At 40.6% G+C, this 16532-nt stretch overlaps 1 protein-coding gene across 11 annotated transcripts in view; it reads left to right on the top strand.

The window, feature by feature from the left end:
- LOC134345510 (uncharacterized) overlaps positions 1-16532 on the top strand; it is a 267873-nt gene that overhangs the window by 175167 nt on the left and 76174 nt on the right. The window lies entirely within an intron of this gene.

Genomic DNA, 16532 nt, shown 5'->3' on the forward strand with positions numbered 1-16532 from the left:
TTATCAACAATAACAGGTCATTAATAGTGGAGTATTTACTAAGAGTCGTCTAATTCAAGTCGATAATCTACTGAAGTATTCTCTCTTCACTCATTTTTATAATTTCCTTTAAGTCCAGTCATTTGTCTATTCCCGTGTCTTTTTTTTGATCCATGAATTTTTTTGGTTGCATCTCTGAGAAGTGATTTGCAGTATTTTTCTCCAATGAAGATTATGTGCTATTTTGATTGTATCTCAGCAAGATCATTTTCATTTAAGTACCATAATCTCCTAGCATGCATTTTCTTTTGAAGTAAATATTTATAGCTCCATTGAAACAGCCAATTGATACTAAACTTGTTTTTTGTGGAAATCAAATGATCTGCAGATGCTGAGAATCTAAAACAGAAACAGAAAAAAAGCTGTAAAAATTCAGGTCAAGGTGCATCTGTGAAAAGAGAAACAAACAGCATTTCAGGTTTTGTCAGACCTGATTCTCTGTGTCTTCTGTCTCTGAGAATCAAAGTTGAAAGTAAATTTATTATCAAAGTACATATATGTCACCATATACAGCCCTGAGATTCATTTTCTTGCGGGTATACTCAATAAATCCAATAACCATAATGGAATCAATGAAAGACCGCACCAACTGGGTGTACAACCAGTGCCAAAGACAGTAAGCTGTGGAAATATAAAAATAAATGAATAATAATGATATTAACAACAACACAGATGGAGAGCCTCCACAGAATGCTGATGATGAAACCGAGATTACAGACAAAATTATTCTAATATTTAACATCAAACTAACAGGGTATTGACCCAACAAAAATACTATTATCAGCGATGCAATGCAATGGTTCCGAAATAGAGATACTCTTTTATAGAACCCCAAAACTGAGTAATGAAATGAGAACACCATAATAGCAGAAGAGATTAAGAAACAAAATTGAAACCTTAAGAGGAGAAATAGCTCACCTAATGGATAACACGAACAAGAAAGTTAAGAGAAAAGCTAAGGAAATATAAGGTCCATACTTGACACAATCAACCTCACAAAAACATTGTAGAGTTTATAGATGCACTAAAACAAAAGCTTGGTGCATACAAAGCCAGACCAAATAGACACATGAAATATGCCAGATCAAGACAACAGAATTTTCAGTCCAGGAACAATCGAAAAGGTTTATACAGGACATTGAAACTAAATCCAACACACAAACATGTTACCAACCCTAGCACAGAATTACTGACAAACACAGATAATGAACTTTTTGTCTAATATTTGGTTAAACAAGGTGATACACATTCAAGAAGCAAGCGGGATTAGGGAGGAGAAAGAACACACTTGCGCAATTGAAGACATACAAACACCTGAAGTTACAATGGATATGATAAAAGTGGTTATAAAAATACTCACAACTGGAAAAGTGCCGGCTGTGATAATATTCATAATTATTGGTATTAAACTTTATTTGCCTTCATCCGTACCTATTAATGCATATCAATAATTTTCTTAAAAATCCTGGAAAAGTGCCTGAATTTTTGACAGAAGGTAAGGCATGTCTCTTACCTAAAGGAGAAATCACAAATGACCCCCCAAAGTATCTCCTTATTACTTGTTTAAAAATTATGTATAAAATTGCAACGTCATGCATCGTGCAACTAATCACCACTCACTTCGATACCCAGAATATACTTCTAGAAAAGCAGCAAGGATACCATGAGGGCATGAATAACAGCTGATAATAGATTGTGCAATTCTAAATCAAGCCTGAAGAAAAAGCAGAAATCTTTCATGTTATTATATTGACTACCATAAAACATTTGATTCTGTCCCACACCCAGTTAATAGAAACTCCTAATATACTGTATATAAACTGTACCCAATACTCGGAAAGTTGCTAGAACATCTAATGAAGCATTGGTGTATTACAGTCACCCTATCGAAAAGAAAAATGACCACCATCAAAATATATTGAGGCATTTTTTAGGGCGACTCTAAGCCCGTTATGATTTTGTCTAACTTAAAACCCTCTCTATACTGAATTGGGTATCAAATCAGAAACAATGAAACAAGTTATACCTTGACACAGCTTCTATACACGGACAATTTGAAATTGTATGCTCCTTCATCAGTAAAGCTAAAACATTTAATTCAAATCGTAGAACTCTTTTTGAAACATATAAACAAGAACTTTGGACTAGATAAATATTAAACATAAAGGTGCAATGGAGTTAGTAAAGTATAAAACAGTGCAGCAGGATGCAAAACAACTGATGGATGAATATGAAACATATTCATTTAGACAATCCACACCAGGGGTGTGTGAAAACAGCCTCTTTTCATTCAAAGTGGCAACTGAAATTTCAAAAGCAGAGTTTCTTGGCAGTTTTTCTGATTTGAGCAGTGACCAGTGATAGGCATTACATAAAAAGAGCTACCTTTCAGTCAGGTCTGCATTCAAGATTCAAAAAGCAGAGCTTCAAATCAGTTTTCTCTGATTTGGACAATCCACACCAGGGGTTTGTGAAAAGAGCTATTCTTTAATCAGGGTGGCTATTGAGATTTCAAAAGCAGAGTTCTGTGACAGTTTTCCCTGATTTGAGGAGTGACCAATCAGCAAGTGGGATTCATTAGAAACGGCCAATAAGAATAATTCAAGTTCAAGTGGAGTGGCCGTTCATTTGGAGTGTGCCAGTCTTTGGTCAGTCTCAGGTGAGATCTTGCTCGGGTGAGCTAGATTGACATAAGTAACTCTCTGTGTTTGTTTGTTCCTCATCTATTAGTGCGTAGTATAGTGTGAATAGTTCCAGGGGCAGTATTTTATACTGTAGGATGTGAGAAGTCTGGGAAACCTCCAGTCTCCAAGATAGATACACAGATACACCTGCACCAGGTGAGCGAGCTACAGGTCCTGAGAGAACGTATTGAGGAACTGGAGTTGCAGCTCGTTAACCTTCGACTCCTACAAGAGAAGGAGGAGGTGACAGATAGGAGCTACAGGTAGTCACCCCTAGGTTGCAGGAGAGAGGGTGACTATCGGGCAAGGAGAGGAAATGTACACCTGTGGCTGTTCCCCTCAATAATAAGTGTATAACTTCAGATACAGTTGAGGGGTCGACCTACCGGGGGTGGGGGGAGACACAGTGACTGAGTCTGGTGCTGTGGCTCAGAAAAGCAGAGAGGTGAAGCAGACTGCAGTGTTGGTAGGAACAGAGACAAGGTTCTGTGGGTGCGATAAAGACACATGGATGGTATGTTGCCTCCCTGGTGCCAGGATCAGGGATGTCTCGGATCGTGTCCATGGTATTCTCAAGGGTGAAGATGAGCAGCCAGAAGTATTGGTACATATTGGCACCAATGACATAGGTAGACAAGCTGAGGAGGTCCTGAAGAGAGATTTTAGGGAGCTATGTAGAAAGCTGAGAAACAGGACCTCCAGGACAGTAATCTCTGATTTGCTGCCTGTGCCACGCACCAGTGAGGGTAAGAATAGGATGATTTGGCAGGTGAATGCTTGGCTGGTTAGCTGGTGCAGGGGCAGGGGTTCAGATTTATGGTTCATTGGAATCTCTTCTGAGGAAGGTATGACTTGTATAAAAGGGATGGGTTACACCTGAACCTGAGGGTGACAAATATCCTTGCAGGCAGGTTGGCTAGAGTTGTTTGGGTGGGTTTAAACTAATTTGGCAGGGGGATGGGAACCGGAGTGATAGTGCTAAAAATGAGGTAGTTAGGTTTCAAACAGAGGCAATGTGTAGTGAGACTCCTAGCAAGGAGAGGCTGATGATAGGGCAAAATTACAATCAACAGGAGTAGTTGTAACGCAAAAGGGGGACAAAATTGAAAAGGGTGAATACAGGACTAAAGGCGTGATATTTGAATGTGTGCAGTATACAAAATAAGATTGATGAACTTATAGAAGAGTTACAGATTGGCAAGTATGATAGAAAATGTATGCCAAAGGCCAGTGTTACAACAGTCATGGGGGACTTCAATATGCAGCTAGATTTGGAAAATCAGGTTGGCGCGCAATTCCAACAGGTAGAATTTCTAGAATGCCTATAAGGCGACTTTTTAAAGCAGCTTATGGTTAAACCTACTGGGGAATCAGCTATTCGGAATTGAGTGTAGTGCAATGAAACAGAATTGATTAGAGAGCTTTAGGTAAAAGAACCCTTATGGGAAAGTTATCATAATTTGATGGAATTCACCCTGAAATTTGAGAAGAAGCAGCAAAAATCAGATGTATCAGTATTACAGTGGAATAAGGGGAATTACAGAGGCATGAGAGAGGAGTTGGCCAGAATTGATTGGAAAAGAACACTGGCAGGGATGATGGCAGAGCAGCAATGGCTGGAATTTCTGGAAGCTATTTGGAAGGCACCAGAAATATGCAGTCCAAAGAGGAAGATGAATTCTAAAGGCAAGGTAACACAGTCATGGCTACCAAGAGAAGTCAAAGCCAACATAAAAGCCAAAGAGATGGCATATAATAGAGCAAAAATTACTGGAAAGTCAGAGGATTGGGAAGCTGTTAAAACCCAATAGAAGGCAACTAAAAAAGTCATTAAGAAGGGAAAAATGGGATATGAAAGTAAGCTAACTAATAATATTAAACAGGATACCAGAAGTTTCTTCGGTGTAAAAGAGAGTCGAGTGAATATCGGACAGCTGGTAAGCAATGCTGGAGAGACAGTAATGGGGGACAAGAAAATGGTGGATAAACTGAATAAGTATTTTGCATCGGTCTTCACTGTGGAAGACACTAGCAGTATGGTGGAAGTTCCAGGTTTCAGGGGTCATGAAGTGTGTGAAGTTAACATAACTAGAGAGAAGGCTCTTAGGGAACTGAAAGATCTGAAGGTAGTTGAGTCATCTGGACCAGATGGTGTATACCCGAGGGTTCTGAAAGAGGTGGCTGAAGAATTTGTGGAGGCATTAGTAATGATCTTTGAAGAATCACTGGATTCTGGAATGGTTCTAGAAGACTGGAAAATTGGAAATACCACTCCACTCTTCAACAAAGGAGAGAGGTAGAAGAAAGGAAACTATGGGCCAGTTAGTCTGACCTCAGTGGTTGAAGTCAGTTATTAAAGGATGTGGTCTCAGGGTACTTGGAGTCACATGTTAAAACAGGCTGTAGTCAGCATTGTTTCCATATAACCATGTAACAACTACAGCACAGAAAAAGGCCATCTCAGCCCTTCTAGTTCTTGCCAAACTCTTACTCTCACCTAGTCCCACCGACCAGCACTCAGCCCATAACCCTCCATTCCTTTCCTGTCTATATAGCTCCCAATTTAACTTTAAATGACAACATCGAACCTGCCTCCACCACTTCTGCTGGAAGCTCGTTCCACATAGCTACCACTCTCTGAGTAAAGAAGTTTCCCCTCATGTTACCCCTAAACTTTTGCCCTTTAACTCTCAACACATGGCCTCTTGTTTGAATATACCCTACTCTCAATGGAAAAAGCCTATCCACGTCGACTCTATCTAGCCCCCTCATAATTTTAAATACCTCTATCAAGTCCCCCCTCAACCTTCTACGCTCCAAGGAATAAAGACCTAACTTGTTCAACCTTTCTCTTTAACTTAGGAGGTGAAACCCAGGTAACATTCTAGTAAATCTTCTCTGTACTTTCTCAATTTTGTTGACATCTTTTCTATAATTCAGTGACCAGAACTGTACACAATACTCCAAATTTGGCCTCACCAGTGCCTTGTACAATTTCAACATTACATCCCAACTCCTATACTCAATGCTCTGATTTATAAAGGCCAGCATACCAAAAGCTTTCTTCACCACCCTATCCACATGAGATTCTACCTTCAGGGAACTATGCACCATTATTCCTAGATCCCTCTGTTCTACTACAAGGGAAAGTTGTGGATTCATTGTAGAGTGGATGTGGAGAGGATGTTTCCTATGGTGGGAGTGTTTCCCTCAAGGGAAAATCTTGCCTGGCAAATTTGTTGGAATTCTTTGAAGAAATAACAAGCAGGATAGACAAAGGAGAATCGGTTGATGTTGTTTACTTGGATTTTCAGAAGGCCTTTGACTAGTACCACACGAGGCTGCTTAACAAGCTACAAGCCCATGGTATTACATGAAAGATCCTGGCATGGATAAAGCAGTGGCTGATTGGCGGGAAACAGAGAGTGGGAATGAAGGGAGCCTTTTCTGATTGGCTGCCAGTGACTAGTAGTGTTCCACAGGGGCCTGTGTTGGGACCGTTTTTTTTACGTTATATGTTGGATGATGGAATTGATAGATTTGTTGCAAAGTTTGCAGATGTTATGAAGATGGGTGGAGGGGTATGTAGGTTTAAGGAAATAGGCTACAAAAGGGCAGACAGATTAGGAGAATGGGCAAAGAAGTGGCAGATTGAATACAGTGTCAAGAAGTGTATGGTCATGCACTTTGGTAGAAGAAATGAAAGGGTTGACTATTTTCTAAATGGAGAGAAAATACAAAAATCTGAGACGCAAAGGAATTTGGGAGTCCTTGTGCAAGCTTCCTTGAAGCTTAATTTGCTGGTTGAGTATGTTGTGAGGAAGCAAATTCAATTTTAGCATTCATGTCAAGAGGACTAGAATATAAAAGCAAGGATGTAATGTTGAGACTTTATAAAGCACTGTTGAGGCCTCACTTAGAGTATTGTGAGCAGGTTTGGTCCTCTTATCTTAGATAGGATGTGCTGAAAGTGGAGAGAGTTCAAAGGATGATCCCAAAAATGATTGCAGAATTGAATGGCTTCTCATATAAAGAGCATTTGATGGCTTGGAACCTGTATTCACTGAAATTCTGAACACTGAGGGATGACTCATGGAAGTTTACCAAATGGTGAAAGGTGTTGATAGAGTGGATGTGGAGAGGATGTTTCCTATGGTGGGAGTGTCTTAAAACCAGAGGACACAGCCTCAGGATAGAAGAGTGTCCTTTTAGAACAGATTAAGAGGAATTCCTTTAGCCAGAGAGTGGTTAATCTGTGGAATTCTTTGCCACAGGCAACTGTGGAGGCCAAGTCTTTATGTATATTTAAGGCACAAGTTGATATATTCTTGAATGGTCAGGGCATGAAGGGATGAAGACAGGAGACCCTGAGGCTGGGGAAAAAAATGGATCAGCCAGGATGAAATGGCAGAGCAGCCACGAGGACCAAATGGCCTAATTCTGATCCTATATCTTATGGTCTTATGGTCTTGTATAAGTATTTGAGATCTCAACAAGTAAAGAAAAAGATAAAGAGAAAACTTTCAACAGAATTTACTTCAAGCTTCAAAAAATTTGGCAAACAGCTCAATAGTAAAAATACAACAAAGGCAATAAACACTTCCACTATACCCATATTAATATATTGTGTTGGCATAATATCTTACTCCAAAACAGATCTGGAAAATTTACAAAGAAAAATAAGAATTGAAATGACAAATTTTAGAAAATGATGTGCACTCAAACCCTCTTAGATTAACACTGCCTTGGACAGAAGGAGGAAGAGGAATAACAGGTATATTTTTAAAAATTACCCAAGTCATATAAACCTTCTAAGGATGGATATATTTCCATCAATGAATACAAATGCAATTCTGCTAAGAAGTACACGCCACTGAATCTAAATGAAAGCGCAACCCAGAAAAATGAAGAAATTATCACTATAGAAGAAGAAGTTAACCAATGGAAGAGCCTGACCCTCCATGGAAGACATCCCCACATTCTGAGCAGACTAGATGTCAACAAGGAAACATCAAATGCCTGGCTCAGAGTTGAAAACCTTTTCCCAGAAACAGGGATTCCTGGTGGCAATACAGGAGCAGGTGTTTAATACAGAAAATTATGAAACATTCATAATGAAAGACCAATAAATTCAAGATAATAAATACAGAAAATGCCAAGAGAAAGCAGAAACAATCCAAGACATTACAGGATCCTGTAGCAGTTTAACTCAATCTGATTACTTACAATCAAGTGGCAAACATCATTTCCCAAAATCTTACTTTCAAATACAAACTCATGAAAAACACCTTAACTTACTTCAGGTTTAGAGTTGGAGTACTACAAATTATATTTTGACCAATCCATTATTTTAGCTAGAACAATCCATAATAACGGTCCAGATATGATATTACAGGATAAACAAGCAAGAACACTCCACAACTTACTTAATAGGTAGAGCCATTCCAAATACACACAACATACAGAAATCAGTAAGTGAAACATACCAGAAATATGCTGAACTTAAAGAGGAAATTGAAAGACTATTGTTCCAATTGTAATATCTACAGCTAGTAACATCCCAAAGTCACTACACAGTAGCATTAAACAATTAGGCCTGCACGGCAGTATTTTATGTATATCTTCAGAAAGCCACAGTACTAAACAGCACTAGAATAGTCCGAAAGTTCCTAGCAATTGAGAAATGAGTATGCTTCGTTATACCCATGCCTGTGGTTTAACCAGATTGAGCTGAAAAAAACAAAAATAATAATAAATAAATTAGCAATGAATATTGAGAACATGAAATTAAGTGTCCTTGAAAGTAAGTCCATAGGTTGTGGGAACATTTCGGTGATGTGGCAAGTGAGAGTAAGTGAAGTTATCTCCTTTAGTTCAAGAGCCTAATGGTTGAGGATAATAACTTTTCCTGAACTTGATGGTGTGAGTCCTGAGGCACCTATACCTTCTTCCTGGTGGGAGCAGCGAGAAGAGAGCATGTTCTGGCTGCTGGGGGTCCCTGATGGATGCTACTTTCATGTGACAATGCTCTGTGTAGATCTGTTCAATGATGGGGATGGCTTTACTCATGATGGACTTGGGATTTCCTCTATTTGTGCCATCAGGAGACACCAGGCTCAGAAATATTTATTATTACCATCAGACTCTTAAACCAAAGGGGATAACTTAATTCAACTTCACTTGCCCTATCATTGAAGTGTTCCCACAACCTATGTATCATAGGAAAGGCGGATGAGCTCAGGGCATGGATCAACACGTTGTAGCAATTAGTGAGTCTGAGGTGCAGGAGGGGCAGGACTGGCAGCTTGGTATTGTGGGGTATCATTGTTTTAGGCATGAACAAGTGGGAGGGATTAAAGGAGGAGGGGTGGCATTACTGGTCAGGGAAAATGTCATGGCATTGCTCATCAGGACAGACTGAAGAACTCGACTAGGGAGGCGTTATGGGTGGAACTGAGAAATAAGAAAGGTGTGACCACATTAATGGGGCCATATTACAGACCCCTTAACAGTCCTTCGGATTTAGAGGAGCAAATTTGTAAAGAGTTTGCAAGCTGTTAAAAGAAACATAAGGTTGTTAAAGTGGGTGATTTTAACTTTACACATATTGACTGGGTATCCCATATTGTAAAAGGACTAGGTGGGAAGGAGTTCAGGAAAGTTTCCTTCATCAGTATGTAGAAGACCCAGCGAGAGAATGTGCGATACTGGATCTGCTAATAGGGAACGAGACAGGGCAGGTGACAGAAGTTTGTGTAGGGAACACTTTGCGTCAAGTGACCACAATGCCATTAGTTTCAAAGTAAATATGCAAAGAGATAGGTCTCGTCTGCTGGTTAAGATTCTAAATTGGGGAAAGTCCAATTTTGATGGTATCAGAAAGGATCTGGCAAGTATGCATTGGGACAGGCGGTTGTTTGGCAAAGGTGTACTTGTTAAGTGGGAGGCCTTCAATAGTGAAATTTCGAGAGTACAAAGCTTGTATGTGCCTGTCAGAATAAGGTAAAGATGACAGGTGTAGGGAGCCTTGGTTTTCAAGAGATACTGAGGCCCTGGTTAAGAGAAAAAAGGAGGTGCCTAGCAGGTATAGGCAAGTAGGAACAAATGAGGTGCTTATGGAGTCCAAGAAATTAGGCCTAAAAGAAGGCGTGAAGATGTTCCAGCAGACAAAGTGAAGGAGAATCCTATGGGGTTCTACAGATATGTTAAGAGCAAAAGGATTGCAAGGAACAAAATTGGTCCTTTGGAAGATCAGAATGGTAATCCATGTGTGGAGCCAAAGCAGGTGAGGGAGATCTTAAATGCGTTCTTTGCATCTGAATTTCAAAGTTTCTGAGGATTACAAGTCTATTGGCTTTCAATCTTTTTCTACTCCCCTGAACAAGTTCTATTTTTTTATTGTTTCATTGTAATGGATACTTAAAGCAATTACATGAGTACTTGACTTGGCTCAACGTTGAAACCTCTGAATCTAACATAGGTAGCTGGGATTAATGCAGAATGATACAATGGGCAGCATAGATGTGGTGGGCCTAATGGCCTACTGTATTTCAGTGCCATATGACTGTAGAATTGTCGCATACCCTTTGCCAAATATCCCTGAGCTTGGAACTGCATGCACTGATTTAGCTGTAGTTTTAATAACATATTGAGTTAATTTTTGCATTCAAAACCAGAATTTCATTGAATTTGCATTTGACTTGTTTAACCCAAAATAGGACATCACTTTTCAACTCCTTGAACTCTATCTGACCACTCCATTTATTACTTCTCTTTCTGTAGCCCACAGCTTGTGTCTCTACTAACTCTTCCCTAATTTCCTTCACTGCTTTCAAATGCATGCCATCTGGGCATAATTACCTTCTACTTTTGGTCCTTTTGAACATTTTAGTGCTGGCTCCTCCACATCCTGCTCAGGTAATTTTACTGCCCCACTTTCTACCTTCCTCTGTAAAGCCTGAGGCAAAGTTCTCAATTAGTGCCTCTGCATTCCCTCACTGACAAATACAACTTTACTCTTCTAAATGGTCTGTTCCCCCAAAGATACTCTTTAATTTGTTTTTTTAAGTTATGAGTCTTATATGCCTCTTTCTTTTCATTTGCATATTGGCTTTCATCTGTAATATCTTTCCACATATTTTTCATGTACTTAATAATTGTGTACGTTGCAATCATTCCCACACTGCCAGAGTACTCTTATAGAAAAAAATGAAAGACTAGTTCATTTTAATGAAGTTAATAACTAAGTTAAATTTGAGCTCTTAACCTAGATTTCATTTGGTAGCTGCCTTTGTATCAAAGTCGACAGTCTAATCAGTGATAATGTATGATTTGGCCAGTAAGCCAAAAAGAGTATTGATGCATTTATATGTATCCTATCAATCTGCTTTCAAATGTATATACAGAAATATAAAATATAAATTCATAAGCTGTTTCTGTTGAATTGAATTACTTAGCTCATAAATAATTTCTTTGAAGAGAATGACATTCTGAACTGGTTGTATTTTGACCATCTGTGTATATTTAATATACAGAAAAAGGGGACTAACAGGAAGACATTAAACCCAAGAAGGAAACGTTTAGTTCTTTCTGCACGTTTTTGTCTTTGACAGGAAGCATTGCTCAGAGAAAGATAACCATTACGTACTGTAATTAAGAGAGAAGATCAGTAGGTTAATTATCCTCTTACATCTCTTACATCCAATATTTCAACAATTAATTGAATTAGTTGCACAAACACATAATAAACTTACTATGTTATATGAACTCAATTCTTTCCCCTTAATTTGTGCTAAGGGGTACAATTTGTTTAAAACTTAACATGTGCTCCCAATAGAGGTTTGCCTTTGGATGAAGTAGCTTGTGGGTGTTCAAAACAGTTGAACTAATTTGTTTCAAGTATTCACCCAGAGCCATTCAACATGAGTGTTGCAGACTTCAAATGATGTGAAATTCTGAAACATAATTACATGCAACAAAGAGCAAAGGAACACACTGCTAAGGAATCCCATTGGTCTGTCTGCTTTGAACATGATTTCATCTTGCAAGTCAGGCTCCCAAAGCTAACTGCTGTTTTACACACTATGCAGTAGAATGTAACTGGAGAACAATTAAAGTAAGGCATTCATAGATCACAGAACATGGAACAGTAGAACACAGGAAGAGGCCATTGAGTTTTAGACATTTATAACCTAGAAAAAAGATACTGTTCTCTTTATTTATGTCTCTCATAACCGTCTATGAGGTCTGCCCCCAGCCTCCTCCAGTCCACAGAAAACAACACACACTTGTCTATCCTTTCCTAATAGATATGATCGCTAATCTAGGCAGGATCCTTTTAAGCCTCTTGTGCACCCTCTCCAATACCTCCTATAAAGGTGACCAGAATTGGATGCAATTTCCAGATTCAGTTTAACTTGAGTTTTATGAAACAGCAATGTAACTTCCCAACCCTTGAACTCAAATGCCTTGACAAATAAAGGCAAACATGTTATACACCATCTTTATCACCCTAGAAAGTGCAGGGAGCTGTGGACTTGGACCCCAGGATGCATCAACACTGTTAAGGGTCCTACCATTAACAATGTACAGACCTCTATATTTGATCTCCCAAAGTGTAACACCTCACATTTAGTTGAGTAAAACATCATCTGCCATTTCTCAACCCATTTCTTCAATTGATCTGTATCCCACTGTAGCCTTTAACAATCTTTCACACAGTACACAAAATCGCCAATCTTGGTAAAAAAAAACAATTTACCATTCTTTATATAAAAATTCTTTGTCATTCTGTACTTAAAACTGAGTATTCAATTTGAATCCAGTCTACAAACCTTTCCCAGGACCCAGGACTCTTTAGTTCATCTTGTATGTGTTTCTGGTTTCTGCTTACTCCTTTTTATTTTTGCTATTTTGATATGCAGGCTCTGTGGCCTGCAGTCAACAAACGATACAACACTAAATTGAAATGAGCTGAACTAAACTGAACATTTCTGGTCAAGGACTTTGTGGTTTGATCTTTTATATTGTGTTTTTTTTGATGTTTGCGGGATTTGTTCGTTATTTTTGCACTTTGGGTGTTTGATGGTTTCCTTGAACAGGTTCCATGGTGTTTCATTGTTTTGTGGCTGCCTGTAGGAAGATAAATCACAGGATTGTATACTGCATACATACTTTGATAATAAATGTACTTTGAACTTTTTCTTGACCAGAGGCTCAATATCATTCATCAGCCTTGCCCTTCACAATAACAGGAGCACATTGGTCCTTAATGCTCCTCATCTCATTCTTAAAAACCTCCCAGGTGTCCCTTTACCTACTCATGGCCTTTCCCAGCCAACCTTTGCAAGTTCCTGTTTTGAAAACTAACATTGCCTCAATTTAGGACTACTGAACTTTTGAACCAGTGCTATTCTTCAGCTTAAACATTTTATAACTAATAGAATTATGGTCACTGATCCCAAAGTTTACTGCATTCCTCATCATTCCCTCCAGATTCTGCCACCCACTAAAAGATCCCAAAAACTGGAAGGCTGGTAGATTAAAACAAAAACAGAAATGTTGCAAATATCCAGCAGGTCAGGCATGTGGAATTCTGTGCAGAGAGAAACAGTTAATGTCTCGGGTCAAAGACACTTCATCAGAAATGAGAAGGAAACAAAAGAAGCTTTTGTAAGTCTGCAGGGAAGATGGGGGGGGGGTGGCTGCTGAGGATCTCTGATGGGGTAAAACCAGGAGACCATGTGTATCAGCTTTAAACAAGATTAACTGGTCAGTGGATGAATGGGAGCAGTTAGAGTGTGAGACAAAAATATCCAGACAAAATGTGGAAGTTGCGAAATGCACAGCGGGAGGACATGTGGAACCTCTGTCCCAAAGCCAAAAACAGGAAGGGGACAAAAAGCAAGCGAGGGATTAGGTTGCCTGAATTTGTAGAATTCACTATTGAGTCCAGAATGCTGCAGTGTGCTCAGACAGAAAATAAGGTACTGTTCCCTGAGCTTGCAGTAGGCCTTGCTGACTATGCAGAGGTCCGCAGACCAAGAGAGGAATGAGCAGTCATGGTAGCCGGCAGCCGGGTTTGCGTATAAGACCGTAGGAGCAGAATTAGGTCACTTGGCCCATCAAGTCTGCTCTGCCATTTCATCATGGCTGAAATTTTCCCTGTCAGCCCCAATCTCCCTTCATGCCCTCACTAATATTAACCTCTGCCGTAGATATACCAATGAATTCCACAAATTCACCACTCTCTGGCTATGAACTAAATGCAGGTATTCTGGAAAGCAATCACCCAAACTATATTTGATTTCTCCAATGTAATGGAGACACATGGTGAACAGTAAATAAAGTACATGGTTGAGGAGAAGTTCAAGTGAAGTGCTGAGCCCCTGCATGGGAAGGCTGGAGGTGATAGGGCATGCAGTGTATTGTGTATAGTTGCAAGGGAAAGTGTCACAAAAAGTGAAGTATTTGGTAAAAACGGAAAAATGGGTCAGAAAGTCATGAAAGGGATTGGTTACTACAAAATGCTGAAAGTGAAGTAGAGGGGAAGATATGTCTAATCACAAATGAGGAATCTGCAGATGCTGGAAATCCAAGCAACGTACACAAAATGCTGGAGGAATTCAGTAGGCCAGGCAGCATCTATGGGAAGGAATAAACAGTTGACATTTCGGGCCAAGACCCTTCCTCAGGACTGAGAAAAAAAGATGAGATCAAAGTAAGAAGGTAGAGGGAAGGGAAGAACAAATCCGAGGTGAAACTGGGAGGAGGAGGGGTGAAGTAAAGAGCTGGGAAGTTGATTGGTGAAAGAGGTAAAGGGCTGGAGAAGGGGGAATCTGATAGAAGGCCATGGAAGAAAGAAAAGGGGACAGCGCACCAGAGGGAGGCGATGGGCAGGGCAGGGCAGGTAAGGAGATAAGGTGAGCAAGGGAAATGGGAATGGCGAAACGTGAACGGGGGGGGGTTGCCATTACCAGATGTTCAAGAAATCAATGTTCCTGCCATCAGTTGGGAACCACCCTGATGGAATATAAGGTGTTATTCCTCCAGTCTGAGTGTGGCCTCATCCTGGGAGCAGATGCAGCAGAGACGGAGGAAGTGAGAGAAGGGGATGGCATTTTTTACAAGTAACAGTGTGGGAAGAGCTATAGCCCAGGTAGCTGTGAGAAGCAGGATGAGGCTTTTCATTTCAAAGCTAAGGAGATGTCCTCCTCCTTCAAAGAACGAGGCTTCCCTTCCTCCACTACCAATGCTGCCCTCACCCTATCCTACCACCACCCCACCAGGGATAGGGTTCCACTTGTCCTCACCTACCTCCCTGTCAGTCTCCACGTCCAGCACATAATTCTCCAAAACTTCCACCACCTCCAACAGGATGCTACCACCAAACACATCTTTCCCTCCCCCCACCCCACTTCCTGCTTTCTGCAGGAATTGCTCCCTTCACAACTCCCTTGTCCATTTGTTGTCCCTCCCCACTCATCTCTCTCCTGGCACTTATCCTTGCAAACAGAACAAATGCACCTCCACCTCCTCCCTCACCACCATTTAGGGCCACAAACAGTCCTTCCAGATGAGGTGACATTTCACCTGTGAGTCTGTTGGGATCATCTACTGTATCTGGCGCTCCCAGTGGGACCTGCTGTATATCAGTGAGACCAGATGTAGATTGGGATACCGCTTTGTCAAGCCCCTATGCTCCATCTGCCAGAAAAAGTGGGATCTCCCAGAGGCCACCTATTTTAATTCCACTTCTCAGTCCCATTCTGACATGGCCTCCTCTACTGCCACAATAAGGCCACACTTAAGTTGGAGAAGAAACACCTTTTATTCTGCCTGGGTCACCTCCAATGTGGTGGCATTAACATTGATTTCTTGAACTTCCAATAATGGCCCCTCCCCCTCTCCTTCACCATTCCCCATTCCCATTTCCCTCGCTCACCTTATCTCCTTACCTCCCTCTGGTGCTCCTCTCCCTTCCTTTCTTCAGTGGCTTTCTGTCCTCTCCAATCAGATTCCCACTTCTTCAAACCTTCTCCTTCACCAATCAGCTTCCCATCTCTTTACTTCATCCCTCACCGACCACCTACTACCTTGTATTTCTTCCTCCTCTCCCCCACCTTCTTACTCTGGCTTCTCATCTTTTTTTCTCCAGTCCATGTGAAGGGTTTCAGCCCGAAATGTCGACTGTACTCGTTTCCGTAGATGTTGCCTGCCTGCTGAGTTCCTTCAGCATTTTGTGTGGGTTGCTGGGAAAATATGTCTGGTGGTGCAGTCTCTTTGAAGGTGGCAGAAATGGTCTGTTGACAGGTTGGTAAGCTAATTGGCTGTTGTAACTTTCCCCTAATGTGTTGGTGAGTGGTGGGGATTAATGAGAATGTACGCAGAATAAAAGCTGGATGATGGTTACAGACTCTGGGCTAAAGTACCTGTTCCTATGCAGTATCTCTTCCTGTAATTTGTTATTGACTAGTCAATTTGGTTCAATAATACATTCCGAGAGCCAACATTTACTGGGGTAAGACTCCTTCATAACTACCTATAGGGGCCACAGTAGCGTAGCGGTTAACGCAATGATATTACAACTCGGGGCATCGCAGTTCAGAGTTCAGTCCTGGTGTGTTCTGTAAGGAGTCTGTACATCCTCCCCAAGGAATGCATGGGTTTTTTCCAGGTCTTTAGTTTCTTCCCACAGACGTTCTAGATAGCTTAATCGGTCATTGTAAATTGTGCCGTGATTAGATTAGCGTTAAATCAGGGTTGTCGGGAGTTGCTAGCTAGTGCTGCTCAAAGGGGCAGAAGGGCCTA

The sequence above is a fragment of the Mobula hypostoma genome, chromosome 4, assembly GCF_963921235.1.
Source record: "Mobula hypostoma chromosome 4, sMobHyp1.1, whole genome shotgun sequence".
In the NCBI taxonomy this organism is placed as follows: domain Eukaryota; kingdom Metazoa; phylum Chordata; class Chondrichthyes; order Myliobatiformes; family Myliobatidae; genus Mobula; species Mobula hypostoma.